At 39.2% G+C, this 18333-nt stretch overlaps 3 non-coding genes across 3 annotated transcripts; all 3 read left to right on the top strand.

The window, feature by feature from the left end:
- Positions 1–11359: 11359 nt before the first annotated feature.
- TRNAK-CUU (transfer RNA lysine (anticodon CUU)) lies at positions 11360–11432 on the top strand. The gene has a single exon. It is a non-coding gene; the product is annotated as a tRNA-Lys (tRNA).
- A 1769-nt stretch (positions 11433–13201) lies between these two features.
- TRNAK-CUU (transfer RNA lysine (anticodon CUU)) lies at positions 13202–13274 on the top strand. Its single transcript has one exon. It is a non-coding gene; the product is annotated as a tRNA-Lys (tRNA).
- Positions 13275–15351: 2077 nt separating this feature from the next.
- Positions 15352–15424, top strand: TRNAK-CUU (transfer RNA lysine (anticodon CUU)). The gene has a single exon. It is a non-coding gene; the product is annotated as a tRNA-Lys (tRNA).
- Positions 15425–18333: the final 2909 nt, after the last annotated feature.

Raw genomic sequence — 18333 nt, 5'->3', positions numbered from 1 at the left:
TCTGGCTGATGTGTATTTTCTTTCCAAACTCCACCAGAGCCTATGATTACACAGCATCCTATCTGTGGAAAACGGCAGTGCAGGGATAGGGAAGAAAACTATAGGCATCCAAAGGAGCCCGGCTAGCTCAGTCGGTAGAGCATGATACTCTTAATCTCAGGGTCGTGGGTTCGAGCCCACGTTGGGCGAACACAACTAAAATTGTAATGCTTTTTGACCAAAAAAATACATCCTATCTGTGGAAAACGGCAGTGCAGGGATAGGGAAGAAAACTATAGGCATCCAAAGGAGCCTGGCTAGCTCAGTCGGTAGAGCATGAGACTCTTAATCTCAGGGTCGTGGGTTTGAGCCCCACGTTGGGTGAAAACAACTAAAATTATAGTGCTTTTTGACCAAAAAAATACATCCTATCTGTGGAAAACGGCAGTGCAGGGATAGGGAAGAAAACTATAGGCATCCAAAGGAGCCTGGCTAGCTCAGTCGGTAGAGCATGAGACTCTTAATCTCAGGGTCGTGGGTTTGAGCCCCACGTTGGGCGAAAACAACTAAAATTTTAGTGCTTTTTGACCAAAAAAATAGAAATTGAAAGTCTCTTTACAATATTTGCAATATTTTGATTGTTAACATGCAATATATGAATGCATGTCTGGATGATGTGTAATGGGGCAATACCACACCTTAATGTATTCACTGTAAAAGAAAAAGTATGTATCATCTTACTATAAAATAAAGTGGAGAAAACACAAATAAGACTTTTTTCCACACAGGTTTAATCGGCTATTTCCTGATATTCTTCAATGCGTTCTGATATTGACTGGTAATTGTGTTTGATACTTTCTTAGACTATTTCTGCCTCTGGCTGATGTGTATTTTCTTTCCAAACTCCACCAGAGCCTATGATTACACAGCATCCTATCTGTGGAAAGCGGCAGTGCAGGGATAGGGAAGAAAACTATAGACATCCAAAAGAGCCCGGCTAGCTCAGTCGGTAGAGCATGAGACTCTTAATCTCAGGGTCGTGGGTTTGAGCCCCACGGTGGGCGATAACAACTAAAATTGCAGTGCTTTTTGACCAAAAAAATAGAAATTGAAAGTCTCTTTGCAATATTTTCATTGTTAACATGCAATATATGAATGCATGTCTGGATGATGTGTAATGGGGCAATACCATACCTTAATGTATTCACTGTAAAAGAAAAAGTATGCATCATCTTACAAAAGTGCAGAAAACACGAATAAGACTTTTTTTCACACAGGTTTAATCGGCTATTTCCTGATATTCTTCAATGGGTTCTGATATTGACTGGTAATTGTGTTTGATACTTTCTTAGACTATTTCTGCCTCTGGCTGATGTGTATTTTCTTTCCAAACTCCACCAGAGTACATCCTATCTGTGGAAAACGGCAGTGCAGGGATAGGGAAGAAAACTATAAGCATCCAAAGAAGCCCGGCTAGCTCAGTCAGTAGAGCATGAGACTCTTAATCTCAGGGTCGTGGGTTCGAGCCCCACGTTGGGCGAAAACAACTAAAATTTTAGTGCTTTTTGACCAAAAAAATAGAAATTGAAAGTCTCTTTACAATATTTGCAATATTTTCATTGTTAACATGCAATATATGAATGCATGTCTGGATGATGTGTAATGGGGCAATACCACACCTTAATGTATTCACTGTAAAAGAAAAAGTATGTATCATCTTACTATAAAATAAAGTGGAGAAAACACAAATAGGACTTTTTTCCACACAGGTTTAATCGGCTATTTCCTGATATTCTTCAATGCGTTCTGATATTGACTGGTAATTGTGTTTGATACTTTCTTAGACTATTTCTGCCTCTGGCTGATGTGTATTTTCTTTCCAAACTCCACCAGAGCCTATGATTACACAGCATCCTATCTGTGGAAAACGGCAGTGCAGGGATAGGGAAGAAAACTATAGGCATCCAAAGGAGCCCGGCTAGCTCAGTCGGTAGAGCATGATACTCTTAATCTCAGGGTCGTGGGTTCGAGCCCACGTTGGTCGAACACAACTAAAACTGTAATGCTTTTTGACCAAAAAAATACATCCTATCTTTGGAAAACGGCAGTGCAGGGATAGGGAAGAAAACTATAGGCATCCAAAGGAGCCTGGCTAGCTCAGTCGGTAGAGCATGAGACTCTTAATCTCAGGGTTGTGGGTTCGAGCCCCACGTTGGGTGAAAACAACTAAAATTTTAGTGCTTTTTGACCAAAAAAATAGAAATTGAAAGTCTCTTTACAATATTTGCAATATTTTCATTGTTAACATGCAATATATGAATGCATGTCTGGATGATGTGTAATGGGGCAATACCATACCTTAATGTATTCACTGTAAAAGAAAAAGTATGCATCATTTTACTATAAAATAAAGTGGAGAAAACACAAATAAGACTTTTTTCCACACAGGTTTAATCGGCTATTTCCTGATATTCTTCAATGCGTTCTGATATTGACTGGTAATTGTGTTTGATACTTTCTTAGACTATTTCTGCCTCTGGCTGATGTGTATTTTCTTTCCAAACTCCACCAGAGTACATCCTATCTGTGGAAAACGGCAGTGCAGGGATAGGGAAGAAAACTATAAGCATCCAAAGAAGCCCGGCTAGCTCAGTCGGTCAAGCATGAGACGCTTAATCTCAGGGTCGTGGGTTCGAGCCCCACGTTGGGCGAAAACAACTAAAATTTTAGTGCTTTTTGACCAAAAAAATAGAAATTGAAAGTCTCTTTACAATATTTGCAATATTTTCATTGTTAACATGCAATATATGAATGCATGTCTGGATGATGTGTAATGGGGCAATACCACACCTTAATGTATTCACTGTAAAAGAAAAAGTATGTATCATCTTACTATAAAATAAAGTGGAGAAAACACAAATAGGACTTTTTTCCACACAGGTTTAATCGGCTATTTCCTGATATTCTTCAATGCGTTCTGATATTGACTGGTAATTGTGTTTGATACTTTCTTAGACTATTTCTGCCTCTGGCTGATGTGTATTTTCTTTCCAAACTCCACCAGAGCCTATGATTACACAGCATCCTATCTGTGGAAAACGGCAGTGCAGGGATAGGGAAGAAAACTATAGGCATCCAAAGGAGCCCGGCTAGCTCAGTCGGTAGAGCATGATACTCTTAATCTCAGGGTCGTGGGTTCGAGCCCACGTTGGGCGAACACAACTAAAATTGTAATGCTTTTTGACCAAAAAAATACATCCTATCTGTGGAAAACGGCAGTGCGGGGATAGGGAAGAAAACTATAGGCATCCAAAGGAGCCTGGCTAGCTCAGTCGGTAGAGCATGAGACTCTTAATCTCAGGGTCGTGGGTTCGAGCCCCACGTTGGGTGAAAGCAACTAAAATTTTAGTGCTTTTTGACCAAAAAAATAGAAATTGAAAGTCTCTTTACAATATTTGCAATATTTTCATTGTTAACATGCAATATATGAATGCATGTCTGGATGATGTGTAATGGGGCAATACCACACCTTAATGTATTCACTATAAAAGAAAAAGTATGTATCATCTTACTATAAAATAAAGTGGAGAAAACACAAATAAGACTTTTTTCCACACAGGTTTAATCGGCTATTTCCTGATATTCTTCAATGCGTTCTGATATTGACTGGTAATTGTGTTTGATACTTTCTTAGACTATTTCTGCCTCTGGCTGATGTGTATTTTCTTTCCAAACTCCACCAGAGCCTATGATTACACAGCATCCTATCTGTGGAAAGTGGCAGTGCAGGGATAGGGAAGAAAACTATAGGCATCCAAAGGAGCCCGGCTAGCTCAGTTGGTAGAGCATGAGACTCTTAATCTCAGGGTCGTGGGTGCGAGCCCCACGTTGGGCGAAAACAACTAAAATTTTAATGCTTTTTGACCAAAAAAATAGAAATTGAAAGTCTCTTTACAATATTTGCAATATTTTGATTGTTAACATGCAATATATGAATGCATGTCTGGATGATGTGTAATGGGGCAATACCACACCTTAATGTATTCACTGTAAAAGAAAAAGTATGTATCATCTTACTATAAAATAAAGTGGAGAAAACACAAATAAGACTTTTTTCCACACAGGTTTAATCGGCTATTTCCTGATATTCTTCAATGCGTTCTGATATTGACTGGTAATTGTGTTTGATACTTTCTTAGACTATTTCTGCCTCTGGCTGATGTGTATTTTCTTTCCAAACTCCACCAGAGCCTATGATTACACAGCATCCTATCTGTGGAAAACGGCAGTGCAGGGATAGGGAAGAAAACTATAGGTATCCATAGGAGCCCGGCTAGCTCAGTCGGTAGATCATGAGACTCTTAATCTCAGGGTCGTGGGTTCGAGCCCCACGTTGGGCGAAAACAACTAAAATTGTAGGACTTTTTGACCAAAAAAATACATCCTATCTGTGGAAAACGGCAGTGCAGGGATAGGGAAGAAAACTATAGGCATCCAAAGGAGCCCGGCTAGCTCAGTCGGTAGAGCATGAGACTCTTAATCTCAGGGTCATGGGTTTGAGCCCCACGTTGGGCGAAAACAACTAAAATTGTAGTGCTTTTTGACCAAAAAAATAGAAATTGAAAGTCTCTTTGCAATATTTTCATTGTTAACATGCAATATATGAATGCATGTCTGGATGATGTGTAATGGGGCAATACCATACCTTAATGTATTCACTGTAAAAGAAAAAGTATGCATCATCTTACTATAAAATAAAGTGGAGAAAACACAAATAAGACTTTTTTCCACACAGGTTTAATCGGCTATTTCCTGATATTCTTCAATGCGTTCTGATATTGACTGGTAATTGTGTTTGATACTTTCTTAGACTATTTCTGCCTCTGGCTGATGTGTATTTTCTTTCCAAACTCCACCAGAGTACATCCTATCTGTGGAAAACGGCAGTGCAGGGATAGGGAAGAAAACTATAAGCATCCAAAGAAGCCCGGCTAGCTCAGTCGGTAGAGCATGAGACTCTTAATCTCAGGGTCGTGGGTTCGAGCCCCACGTTGGGTGAAAACAAATAAAATTTTAGTGCTTTTTGACCAAAAAAATAGAAATTGAAAGTCTCTTTACAATATTTGCAATATTTTCATTGTTAACATGCAATATATGAATGCATGTCTGGATGATGTGTAATGGGGCAATACCACACCTTAATGTATTCACTGTAAAAGAAAAAGTATGTATCATCTTACTATAAAATAAAGTGGAGAAAACACAAATAGGACTTTTTTCCACACAGGTTTAATCGGCTATTTCCTGATATTCTTCAATGCGTTCTGATATTGACTGGTAATTGTGTTTGATACTTTCTTAGACTATTTCTGCCTCTGGCTGATGTGTATTTTCTTTCCAAACTCCACCAGAGCCTATGATTACACAGCATCCTATCTGTGGAAAACGGCAGTGCAGGGATAGGGAAGAAAACTATAGGCATCCAAAGGAGCCCGGCTAGCTCAGTCGGTAGAGCATGATACTCTTAATCTGAGGGTCGTGGGTTCGAGCCCACGTTGGGCGAACACAACTAAAATTGTAATGCTTTTTGACCAAAAAAATACAGCCTATCTGTGGAAAACGGCAGTGCAGGGATAGGGAAGAAAACTATAGGCATCCAAAGGAGCCTGGCTAGCTCAGTCGGTAGAGCATGAGACTCTTAATCTCAGGGTCGTGGGTTCGAGCCCCACGTTGGGTGAAAACAACTAAAATTTTAGTGCTTTTTGACCAAAAAAATAGAAATTGAAAGTCTCTTTACAATATTTGCAATATTTTCATTGTTAACATGCAATATATGAATGCATGTCTGGGTGATGTGTAATGGGGCAATACCATACCTTAATGTATTCACTGTAAAAGAAAAAGTATGTATCATCTTACTATAAAATAAAGTGGAGAAAACACAAATAGGACTTTTTTCCACACAGGTTTAATCGGCTATTTCCTGATATTCTTCAATGCGTTCTGATATTGACTGGTAATTGTGTTTGATACTTTCTTAGACTATTTCTGCCTCTGGCTGATGTGTATTTTCTTTCCAAACTCCACCAGAGCCTATGATTACACAGCATCCTATCTGTGGAAAACGGCAGTGCAGGGATAGGGAAGAAAACTATAGGCATCCAAAGGAGCCCGGCTAGCTCAGTCGGTAGAGCATGATACTCTTAATCTCAGGGTCGTGGGTTCGAGCCCACGTTGGGCGAACACAACTAAAATTGTAATGCTTTTTGACCAAAAAAATACATCCTATCTGTGGAAAACGGCAGTGCGGGGATAGGGAAGAAAACTATAGGCACCCAAAGGAGCCTGGCTAGCTCAGTCGGTAGAGCATGAGACTCTTAATCTCAGGGTCGTGGGTTTGAGCCCCACGTTGGGTGAAAGCAACTAAAATTTTAGTGCTTTTTGACCAAAAAAATAGAAATTGAAAGTCTCTTTACAATATTTGCAATATTTTCATTGTTAACATGTAATATATGAATGCATGTCTGGATGATGTGTAATGGGGCAATACCACACCTTAATGTATTCACTATAAAAGAAAAAGTATGTATCATCTTACTATAAAATAAAGTGGAGAAAACACAAATAAGACTTTTTTCCACACAGGTTTAATCGGCTATTTCCTGATATTCTTCAATGCGTTCTGATATTGACTGGTAATTGTGTTTGATACTTTCTTAGACTATTTCTGCCTCTGGCTGATGTGTATTTTCTTTCCAAACTCCACCAGAGCCTATGATTACACAGCATCCTATCTGTGGAAAACGGCAGTGCAGGGATAGGGAAGAAAACTATAGGTATCCAAAGGAGCCCGGCTAGCTCAGTCGGTAGATCATGAGACTCTTAATCTCAGGGTCGTGGGTTCGAGCCCCACGTTGGGCGAAAACAACTAAAATTGTAGGACTTTTTGACCAAAAAAATACATCCTATCTGTGGAAAACGGCAGTGCAGGGATAGGGAAGAAAACTATAGGCATCCAAAGGAGCCCGGCTAGCTCAGTCGGTAGAGCATGAGACTCTTAATCTCAGGGTCGTGGGTTTGAGCCCCACGTTGGGCGAAAACAACTAAAATTGTAGTGCTTTTTGACCAAAAAAATAGAAATTGAAAGTCTCTTTGCAATATTTTCATTGTTAACATGCAATATATGAATGCATGTCTGGATGATGTGTAATGGGGCAATACCATACCTTAATGTATTCACTGTAAAAGAAAAAGTATGCATCATCTTACTATAAAATAAAGTGGAGAAAACACAAATAAGACTTTTTTCCACACAGGTTTAATCGGCTATTTCCTGATATTCTTCAATGCGTTCTGATATTGACTGGTAATTGTGTTTGATACTTTCTTAGACTATTTCTGCCTCTGGCTGATGTGTATTTTCTTTCCAAACTCCACCAGAGTACATCCTATCTGTGGAAAACGGCAGTGCAGGGATAGGGAAGAAAACTATAAGCATCCAAAGAAGCCCGGCTAGCTCAGTCGGTAGAGCATGAGACTCTTAATCTCAGGGTCGTGGGTTCGAGCCCCACGTTGGGTGAAAACAAATAAAATTTTAGTGCTTTTTGACCAAAAAAATAGAAATTGAAAGTCTCTTTACAATATTTGCAATATTTTCATTGTTAACATGCAATATATGAATGCATGTCTGGATGATGTGTAATGGGGCAATACCACACCTTAATGTATTCACTATAAAAGAAAAAGTATGTATCATCTTACTATAAAATAAAGTGGAGAAAACACAAATAAGACTTTTTTCCACACAGGTTTAATCGGCTATTTCCTGATATTCTTCAATGCGTTCTGATATTGACTGGTAATTGTGTTTGATACTTTCTTAGACTATTTCTGCCTCTGGCTGATGTGTATTTTCTTTCCAAACTCCACCAGAGCCTATGATTACACAGCATCCTATCTGTGGAAAGCGGCAGTGCAGGGATAGGGAAGAAAACTATAGGCATCCAAAGGAGCCCGGCTAGCTCAGTCGGTAGAGCATGAGACTCTTAATCTCAGGGTCGTGGGTGCGAGCCCCACGTTGGGCGAAAACAACTAAAATTTTAATGCTTTTTGACCAAAAAAATAGAAATTGAAAGTCTCTTTACAATATTTGCAATATTTTGATTGTTAACATGCAATATATGAATGCATGTCTGGATGATGTGTAATGGGGCAATACCACACCTTAATGTATTCACTGTAAAAGAAAAAGTATGTATCATCTTACTATAAAATAAAGTGGAGAAAACACAAATAAGACTTTTTTCCACACAGGTTTAATCGGCTATTTCCTGATATTCTTCAATGCGTTCTGATATTGACTGGTAATTGTGTTTGATACTTTCTTAGACTATTTCTGCCTCTGGCTGATGTGTATTTTCTTTCCAAACTCCACCAGAGCCTATGATTACACAGCATCCTATCTGTGGAAAACGGCAGTGCAGGGATAGGGAAGAAAACTATAGGCATCCAAAGGAGCCCGGCTAGCTCAGTCGGTAGAGCATGATACTCTTAATCTCAGGGTCGTGGGTTCGAGCCCACGTTGGGCGAACACAACTAAAATTGTAATGCTTTTTGACCAAAAAAATACATCCTATCTGTGGAAAACGGCAGTGCAGGGATAGGGAAGAAAACTATAGGCATCCAAAGGAGCCCGGCTAGCTCAGTCGGTAGAGCATGAGACTCTTAATCTCAGGGTCGTGGGTTTTTTCGCCCCACGTTGGGCGAAAACAACTAAAATTGTAGTGCTTTTTGACCAAAAAAATAGAAATTGAAAGTCTCTTTGCAATATTTTCATTGTTAACATGCAATATATGAATGCATGTCTGGATGATGTGTAATGGGGCAATACCACACCTTAATGTATTCACTGTAAAAGAAAAAGTATGTATCATCTTACTATAAAATAAAGTGGAGAAAACACAAATAGGACTTTTTCCACACAGGTTTAATCGGCTATTTCCTGATATTCTTCAATGCGTTCTGATATTGACTGGTAATTGTGTTTGATACTTTCTTAGACTATTTCTGCCTCTGGCTGATGTGTATTTTCTTTCCAAACTCCACCAGAGCCTATGATTACACAGCATCCTATCTGTGGAAAACGGCAGTGCAGGGATAGGGAAGAAAACTATAGGCATCCAAAGGAGCCCGGCTAGCTCAGTCGGTAGAGCATGATACTCTTAATCTCAGGGTCGTGGGTTCGAGCCCACGTTGGGCGAACACAACTAAAATTGTAATGCTTTTTGACCAAAAAAATACATCCTATCTGTGGAAAACGGCAGTGCAGGGATAGGGAAGAAAACTATAGGCATCCAAAGGAGCCTGGCTAGCTCAGTCGGTAGAGCATGAGACTCTTAATCTCAGGGTCGTGGGTTTGAGCCCCACGTTGGGTGAAAACAACTAAAATTATAGTGCTTTTTGACCAAAAAAATACATCCTATCTGTGGAAAACGGCAGTGCAGGGATAGGGAAGAAAACTATAGGCATCCAAAGGAGCCTGGCTAGCTCAGTCGGTAGAGCATGAGACTCTTAATCTCAGGGTCGTGGGTTCGAGCCCCACGTTGGGCGAAAACAACTAAAATTATAGTGCTTTTTGACCAAAAAAATACATCCTATCTGTGGAAAACGGCAGTGCAGGGATAGGGAAGAAAACTATAGGCATCCAAAGGAGCCTGGCTAGCTCAGTCGGTAGAGCATGAGACTCTTAATCTCAGGGTCGTGGGTTTGAGCCCCACGTTGGGCGAAAACAACTAAAATTTTAGTGCTTTTTGACCAAAAAAATAGAAATTGAAAGTCTCTTTACAATATTTGCAATATTTTGATTGTTAACATGCAATATATGAATGCATGTCTGGATGATGTGTAATGGGGCAATACCATACCTTAATGTATTCACTGTAAAAGAAAAAGTATGTATCATCTTACTATAAAATAAAGTGGAGAAAACACAAATAGGACTTTTTTCCACACAGGTTTAATCGGCTATTTCCTGATATTCTTCAATGCGTTCTGATATTGACTGGTAATTGTGTTTGATACTTTCTTAGACTATTTCTGCCTCTGGCTGATGTGTATTTTCTTTCCAAACTCCACCAGAGCCTATGATTACACAGCATCCTATCTGTGGAAAACGGCAGTGCAGGGATAGGGAAGAAAACTATAGGCATCCAAAGGAGCCCGGCTAGCTCAGTCGGTAGAGCATGATACTCTTAATCTCAGGGTCGTGGGTTCGAGCCCCACATTGGGTGAAAACAACTAAAATTATAGTGCTTTTTGACCAAAAAAATACATCCTATCTGTGGAAAACGGCAGTGCAGGGATAGGGAAGAAAACTATAGGCATCCAAAGGAGCCTGGCTAGCTCAGTCGGTAGAGCATGAGACTCTTAATCTCAGGGTCGTGGGTTTGAGCCCCACGTTGGGCGAAAAAAACTAAAATTTTAGTGCTTTTTGACCAAAAAAAATAGAAATTGAAAGTCTCTTTACAATATTTGCAATATTTTGATTGTTAACATGCAATATATGAATGCATGTCTGGATGATGTGTAATGGGGCAATACCACACCTTAATGTATTCACTGTAAAAGAAAAAGTATGTATCATCTTACTATAAAATAAAATGGAGAAAACACAAATAAGACTTTTTTCCACACAGGTTTAATCGGCTATTTCCTGATATTCTTCAATGCGTTCTGATATTGACTGGTAATTGTGTTTGATACTTTCTTAGACTATTTCTGCCTCTGGCTGATGTGTATTTTCTTTCCAAACTCCACCAGAGCCTATGATTACACAGCATCCTATCTGTGGAAAGCGGCAGTGCAGGGATAGGGAAGAAAACTATAGGCATCCAAAGGAGCCCGGCTAGCTCAGTCGGTAGAGCATGAGACTCTTAATCTCAGGGTCGTGGGTTTGAGCCCCACGTTGGGCGAAAACAACTAAAATTGTAGTGCTTTTTGACCAAAAAAATAGAAATTGAAAGTCTCTTTGCAATATTTTCATTGTTAACATGCAATATATGAATGCATGTCTGGATGATGTGTAATGGGGCAATACCATACCTTAATGTATTCACTGTAAAAGAAAAAGTATGCATCATCTTACTATAAAATAAAGTGGAGAAAACACAAATAAGACTTTTTTCCACACAGGTTTAATCGGCTATTTCCTGATATTCTTCAATGCGTTCTGATATTGACTGGTAATTGTGTTTGATACTTTCTTAGACTATTTCTGCCTCTGGCTGATGTGTATTTTCTTTCCAAACTCCACCAGAGTACATCCTATCTGTGGAAAACGGCAGTGCAGGGATAGGGAAGAAAACTATAAGCATCCAAAGAAGCCCGGCTAGCTCAGTCGGTAGAGCATGAGACTCTTAATCTCAGGGTCGTGGGTTCGAGCCCCACGTTGGGCGAAAACAATTAAAATTTTAGTGCTTTTTGACCAAAAAAATAGAAATTGAAAGTCTCTTTACAATATTTGCAATATTTTCATTGTTAACATGCAATATATGAATGCATGTCTGGATGATGTGTAATGGGGCAATACCACACCTTAATGTATTCACTGTAAAAGAAAAAGTATGTATCATCTTACTATAAAATAAAGTGGAGAAAACACAAATAGGACTTTTTTCCACACAGGTTTAATCGGCTATTTCCTGATATTCTTCAATGCGTTCTGATATTGACTGGTAATTGTGTTTGATACTTTCTTAGACTATTTCTGCCTCTGGCTGATGTGTATTTTCTTTCCAAACTCCACCAGAGCCTATGATTACACAGCATCCTATCTGTGGAAAACGGCAGTGCAGGGATAGGGAAGAAAACTATAGGCATCCAAAGGAGCCCGGCTAGCTCAGTCGGTAGAGCATGATACTCTTAATCTCAGGGTCGTGGGTTCGAGCCCACGTTGGGCGAACACAACTAAAATTGTAATGCTTTTTGACCAAAAAAATACATCCTATCTGTGGAAAACGGCAGTGCAGGGATAGGGAAGAAAACTATAGGCATCCAAAGGAGCCTGGCTAGCTCAGTCGGTAGAGCATGAGACTCTTAATCTCAGGGTCGTGGGTTCGAGCCCCACATTGGGTGAAAACAACTAAAATTATAGTGCTTTTTGACCAAAAAAATACATCCTATCTGTGGAAAACGGCAGTGCAGGGATAGGGAAGAAAACTAGAGGCATCCAAAGGAGCCTGGCTAGCTCAGTCGGTAGAGCATGAGACTCTTAATCTCAGGGTCGTGGCTTTGAGCCCCACGTTGGGCGAAAACAACTAAAATTTTAGTGCTTTTTGACCAAAAAAATAGAAATTGAAAGTCTCTTTACAATATTTGCAATATTTTGATTGTTAACATGCAATATATGAATGCATGTCTGGATGATGTGTAATGGGGCAATACCACACCTTAATGTATTCACTGTAAAAGAAAAAGTATGTATCATCTTACTATAAAATAAAGTGGAGAAAACACAAATAAGACTTTTTTCCACACAGGTTTAATCGGCTATTTCCTGATATTCTTCAATGCGTTCTGATATTGACTGGTAATTGTGTTTGATACTTTCTTAGACTATTTCTGCCTCTGGCTGATGTGTATTTTCTTTCCAAACTCCACCAGAGCCTATGATTACACAGCATCCTATCTGTGGAAAGCGGCAGTGCAGGGATAGGGAAGAAAACTATAGGCATCCAAAGGAGCCCGGCTAGCACAGTCGGTAGAGCATGAGACTCTTAATCTCAGGGTCGTGGGTTTGAGCCCCACGTTGGGCGATAACAACTAAAATTGTAATGCTTTTTGACCAAAAAAATAGAAATTGAAAGTCTCTTTGCAATATTTTCATTGTTAACATGCAATATATGAATGCATGTCTGGATGATGTGTAATGGGGCAATACCATACCTTAATGTATTCACTGTAAAAGAAAAAGTATGCATCATCTTACTATAAAATAAAGTGGAGAAAACACAAATAAGACTTTTTTTCACACAGGTTTAATCGGCTATTTCCTGATATTCTTCAATGCGTTCTGATATTGACTGGTAATTGTGTTTGATACTTTCTTAGACTATTTCTGCCTCTGGCTGATGTGTATTTTCTTTCCAAACTCCACCAGAGTACATCCTATCTGTGGAAAACGGCAGTGCAGGGATAGGGAAGAAAACTATAAGCATCCAAAGAAGCCCGGCTAGCTCAGTCGGTAGAGCATGAGACTCTTAATCTCAGGGTCGTGGGTTCGAGCCCCACGTTGGGCGAAAACAACTAAAATTTTAGTGCTTTTTGACCAAAAAAATAGAAATTGAAAGTCTCTTTACAATATTTGCAATATTTTCATTGTTAACATGCAATATATGAATGCATGTCTGGATGATGTGTAATGGGGCAATACCACACCTTAATGTATTCACTGTAAAAGAAAAAGTATGTATCATCTTACTATAAAATAAAGTGGAGAAAACACAAATAAGACTTTTTTCCACACATGTTTAATCGGCTATTTCCTGATATTCTTCAATGCGTTCTGATATTGACTGGTAATTGTGTTTGATACTTTCTTAGACTATTTCTGCCTCTGGCTGATGTGTATTTTCTTTCCAAACTCCACCAGAGCCTATGATTACACAGCATCCTATCTGTGGAAAGCGGCAGTGCAGGGATAGGGAAGAAAACTATAGGCAGCCAAAGGAGCCTGGCTAGCTCAGTCGGTAGAGGATGAGACTCTTAATCTCAGGGTCGTGGGTTTGAGCCCCACGTTGGGCGAAAACAACTAAAATTGTAGTGCTTTTTGACCAAAAAAATAGAAATTGAAAGTCTCTTTGCAATATTTTCATTGTTAACATGCAATATATGAATGCATGTCTGGATGATGTGTAATGGGGCAATACCATACCTTAATGTATTCACTGTAAAAGAAAAAGTATGCATCATCTTACTATAAAATAAATTGGAGAAAACACAAATAAGACTTTTTTCCACACAGGTTTAATCGGCTATTTCCTGATATTCTTCAATGCGTTCTGATATTAACTGGTAATTGTGTTTGATACTTTCTTAGACTATTTCTGCCTCTGGCTGATGTGTATTTTCTTTCCAAACTCCACCAGAGTACATCCTATCTGTGGAAAACGGCAGTGCAGGGATAGGGAAGAAAACTATAAACATCCAAAGAAGCCCGGCTAGCTCAGTCGGTAGAGCATGAGACTCTTAATCTCAGGGTCGTGGGTTCGAGCCCCAAGTTGGACGAACACAACTAAAATTTTAGTGCTTTTTGACCAAAAAAATAGAAATTGAAAGTCTCTTTACAATATTTGCAATATTTTCATTGTTAACATGCAATATATGAATGCATGTCTGGATGATGTGTAATGGGGCAATACCACACCTTAATGTATTCACTGTAAAAGAAAAAGTATGTATCATCTTACTATAAAATAAAGTGGAGAAAACACAAATAGGACTTTTTTCCACACAGGTATAATCGGCTATTTCCTGATATTCTTCAATGCGTTCTGATATTGACTGGTAATTGTGTTTGATACTTTCTTAGACTATTTCTGCCTCTGGCTGATGTGTATTTTCTTTCCAAACTCCACCAGAGCCTATGATTACACAGCATCCTATCTGTGGAAAACGGCAGTGCAGGGATAGGGAAGAAAACTATAGGCATCCAAAGGAGCCCGCCTAGCTCAGTCGGTAGAGCATGATACTCTTAATCTCAGGGTCGTGGGTTCGAGCCCACGTTGGGCGAACACAACTAAAATTGTAATGCTTTTTGACCATAAAAATACATCCTATCTGTGGAAAACGGCAGTGCAGGGATAGGGAAGAAAACTATAGGCATCGAAAGGAGCCTGGCTAGCTCAGTCGGTAGAGCATGAGACTCTTAAACTCAGGGTCGTGGGTTTGAGCCCCACGTTGGGCGAAAACAACTAAAATTGTAGTGCTTTTTGACCAAAAAAATAGAAATTGAAAGTCTCTTTGCAATATTTTCATTGTTAACATGCAATATATGAATGCATGTCTGGATGATGTGTAATGGGGCAATACCATACCTTAATGTATTCACTGTAAAAGAAAAAGTATGCATCATCTTACTATAAAATAAAGTGGAGAAAACACAAATAAGACTTTTTTCCACACAGGTTTAATCGGCTATTTCCTGATATTCTTCAATGCGTTCTGATATTGACTGGTAATTGTGTTTGATACTTTCTTAGACTATTTCTGCCTCTGGCTGATGTGTATTTTCTTTGAAAACTCCACCAGAGTACATCCTATCTGTGGAAAACGGCAGTGCAGGGATAGGGAAGAAAACTATAAGCATCCAAAGAAGCCCGGCTAGCTCAGTCGGTAGAGCATGAGACTCTTAATCTCAGGGTCGTGGGTTCGAGCCCCACGTTGGGCGAAAACAACTAAAATTTTAGTGCTTTTTGACCAAAAAAATAGAAATTGAAAGTCTCTTTACAATATTTGCAATATTTTCATTGTTAACATGCAATATATGAATGCATGTCTGGATGATGTGTAATGGGGCAATACCACACCTTAATGTATTCACTGTAAAAGAAAAAGTATGTATCATCTTACTATAAAATAAAGTGGAGAAAACACAAATAGGACTTTTTTCCACACAGGTTTAATCGGCTATTTCCTGATATTCTTCAATGCGTTCTGATATTGACTGGTAATTGTGTTTGATACTTTCTTAGACTATTTCTGCCTCTGGCTGATGTGTATTTTCTTTCCAAACTCCACCAGAGCCTATGATTACACAGCATCCTATCTGTGGAAAACGGCAGTGCAGGGATAGGGAAGAAAACTATAGGCATCCAAAGGAGCCCGGCTAGCTCAGTCGGTAGAGCATGATACTCTTCATCTCAGGGTCGTGGGTTCGAGCCCACGTTGGGCGAACACAACTAAAATTGTAATGCTTTTTGACCAAAAAAATACATCCTATCTGTGGAAAACGGCAGTGCAGGGATAGGGAAGAAAACTATAGGCATCGAAAGGAGCCTGGCTAGCTCAGTCGGTAGAGCATGAGACTCTTAATCTCAGGGTCGTGGGTTTGAGCCCCACGTTGGGCGAAAACAACTAAAATTTTAGTGCTTTTTGACCAAAAAAATAGAAATTGAAAGTCTCTTTACAATATTTGCAATATTTTCATTGTTAACATGCAATATATGAATGCATGTCTGGATGATGTGTAATGGGGCAATACCACACCTTAATGTATTCACTGTAAAAGAAAAAGTATGTATCATCTTACTATAAAATAAAGTGGAGAAAACACAAATAAGACTTTTTTCCACACAGGTTTAATCGGCTATTTCCTGATATTCTTCAATGCGTTCTGATATTGACTGGTAATTGTGTTTGATACTTTCTTAGACTATTTCTGCCTCTGGCTGATGTGTATTTTCTTTCCAAACTCCACCAGAGCCTATGATTACACAGCATCCTATCTGTGGAAAGCGGCAGTGCAGGGATAGGGAAGAAAACTATAGGCATCCAAAGGAGCCCGGCTAGCTCAGTCGGTAGAGCATGAGACTCTTAATCTCAGGGTCGTGGGTGCGAGCCCCACGTTGGGCGAAAACAACTAAAATTTTAATGCTTTTTGACCAAAAAAATAGAAATTGAAAGTCTCTTTACAATATTTGCAATATTTTGATTGTTAACATGCAATATATGAATGCATGTCTGGATGATGTGTAATGGGGCAATACCACACCTTAATGTATTCACTGTAAAAGAAAAAGTATGTATCATCTTACTATAAAATAAAGTGGAGAAAACACAAATAAGACTTTTTTCCACACAGGTTTAATCGGCTATTTCCTGATATTCTTCAATGCGTTCTGATATTGACTGGTAATTGTGTTTGATACTTTCTTAGACTATTTCTGCCTCTGGCTGATGTGTATTTTCTTTCCAAACTCCACCAGAGCCTATGATTACACAGCATCCTATCTGTGGAAAACGGCAGTGCAGGGATAGGGAAGAAAACTATAGGCATCCAAAGGAGCCCGGCTAGCTCAGTCGGTAGAGCATGATACTCTTAATCTCAGGGTCGTGGGTTCGAGCCCACGTTGGGCGAACACAACTAAAATTGTAATGCTTTTTGACCAAAAAAATACATCCTATCTGTGGAAAACGGCAGTGCAGGGATAGGGAAGAAAACTATAGGCATCCAAAGGAGCCCGGCTAGCTCAGTCGGTAGAGCTTGAGACTCTTAATCTCAGGGTCGTGGGTTCGAGCCCCACGTTGGGTGAAAGCAACTAAAATTTTAGTGCTTTTTGACCAAAAAAATAGAAATTGAAAGTCTCTTTACAATATTTGCAATATTTTCATTGTTAACATGCAATATATGAATGCATGTCTGGATGATGTGTAATGGGGCAATACCACACCTTAATGTATTCACTGTAAAAGAAAAAGTATGTATCATCTTACTATAAAATAAAGTGGAGAAAACACAAATAAGACTTTTTTCCACACAGGTTTAATCGGCTATTTCCTGATATTCTTCAATGCGTTCTGATATTGACTGGTAATTGTGTTTGATACTTTCTTAGACTATTTCTGCCTCTGGCTGATGTGTATTTTCTTTCCAAACTCCACCAGAGCCTATGATTACACAGCATCCTATCTGTGGAAAGCGGCAGTGCAGGGATAGGGAAGAAAACTATAGGCATCCAAAGGAGCCCGGCTAGCTCAGTCGGTAGAGCATGAGACTCTTAATCTCAGGGTCGTGGGTGCGAGCCCCACGTTGGGCGAAAACAACTAAAATTTTAATGCTTTTTGACCAAAAAAATAGAAATTGAAAGTCTCTTTACAATATTTGCAATATTTTGATTGTTAACATGCAATATATGAATGCATGTCTGGATGATGTGTAATGGGGCAATACCACACCTTAATGTATTCACTGTAAAAGAAAAAGTATGTATCATCTTACTATAAAATAAAGTGGAGAAAACACAAATAAGACTTTTTTCCACACAGGTTTAATCGGCTATTTCCTGATATTCTTCAATGCGTTCTGATATTGACTGGTAATTGTGTTTGATACTTTCTTAGACTATTTCTGCCTCTGGCTGATGTGTATTTTCTTTCCAAACTCCACCAGAGCCTATGATTACACAGCATCCTATCTGTGGAAAACGGCAGTGCAGGGATAGGGAAGAAAACTATAGGCATCCAAAGGAGCCCGGCTAGCTCAGTCGGTAGAGCATGATACTCTTAATCTCAGGGTCGTGGGTTCGAGCCCACGTTGGGCGAACACAACTAAAATTGTAATGCTTTTTGACCAAAAAA

Source organism: Ambystoma mexicanum, chromosome 4q (genome assembly GCF_040938575.1).
Source record: "Ambystoma mexicanum isolate Mex_15411 chromosome 4q, UKY_AmexF1_1, whole genome shotgun sequence".
NCBI lineage: Eukaryota > Metazoa > Chordata > Amphibia > Caudata > Ambystomatidae > Ambystoma > Ambystoma mexicanum.
Note: the sequence above shows the minus strand (reverse complement) of the source record. Positions and strands in the feature narration are given on the sequence as shown.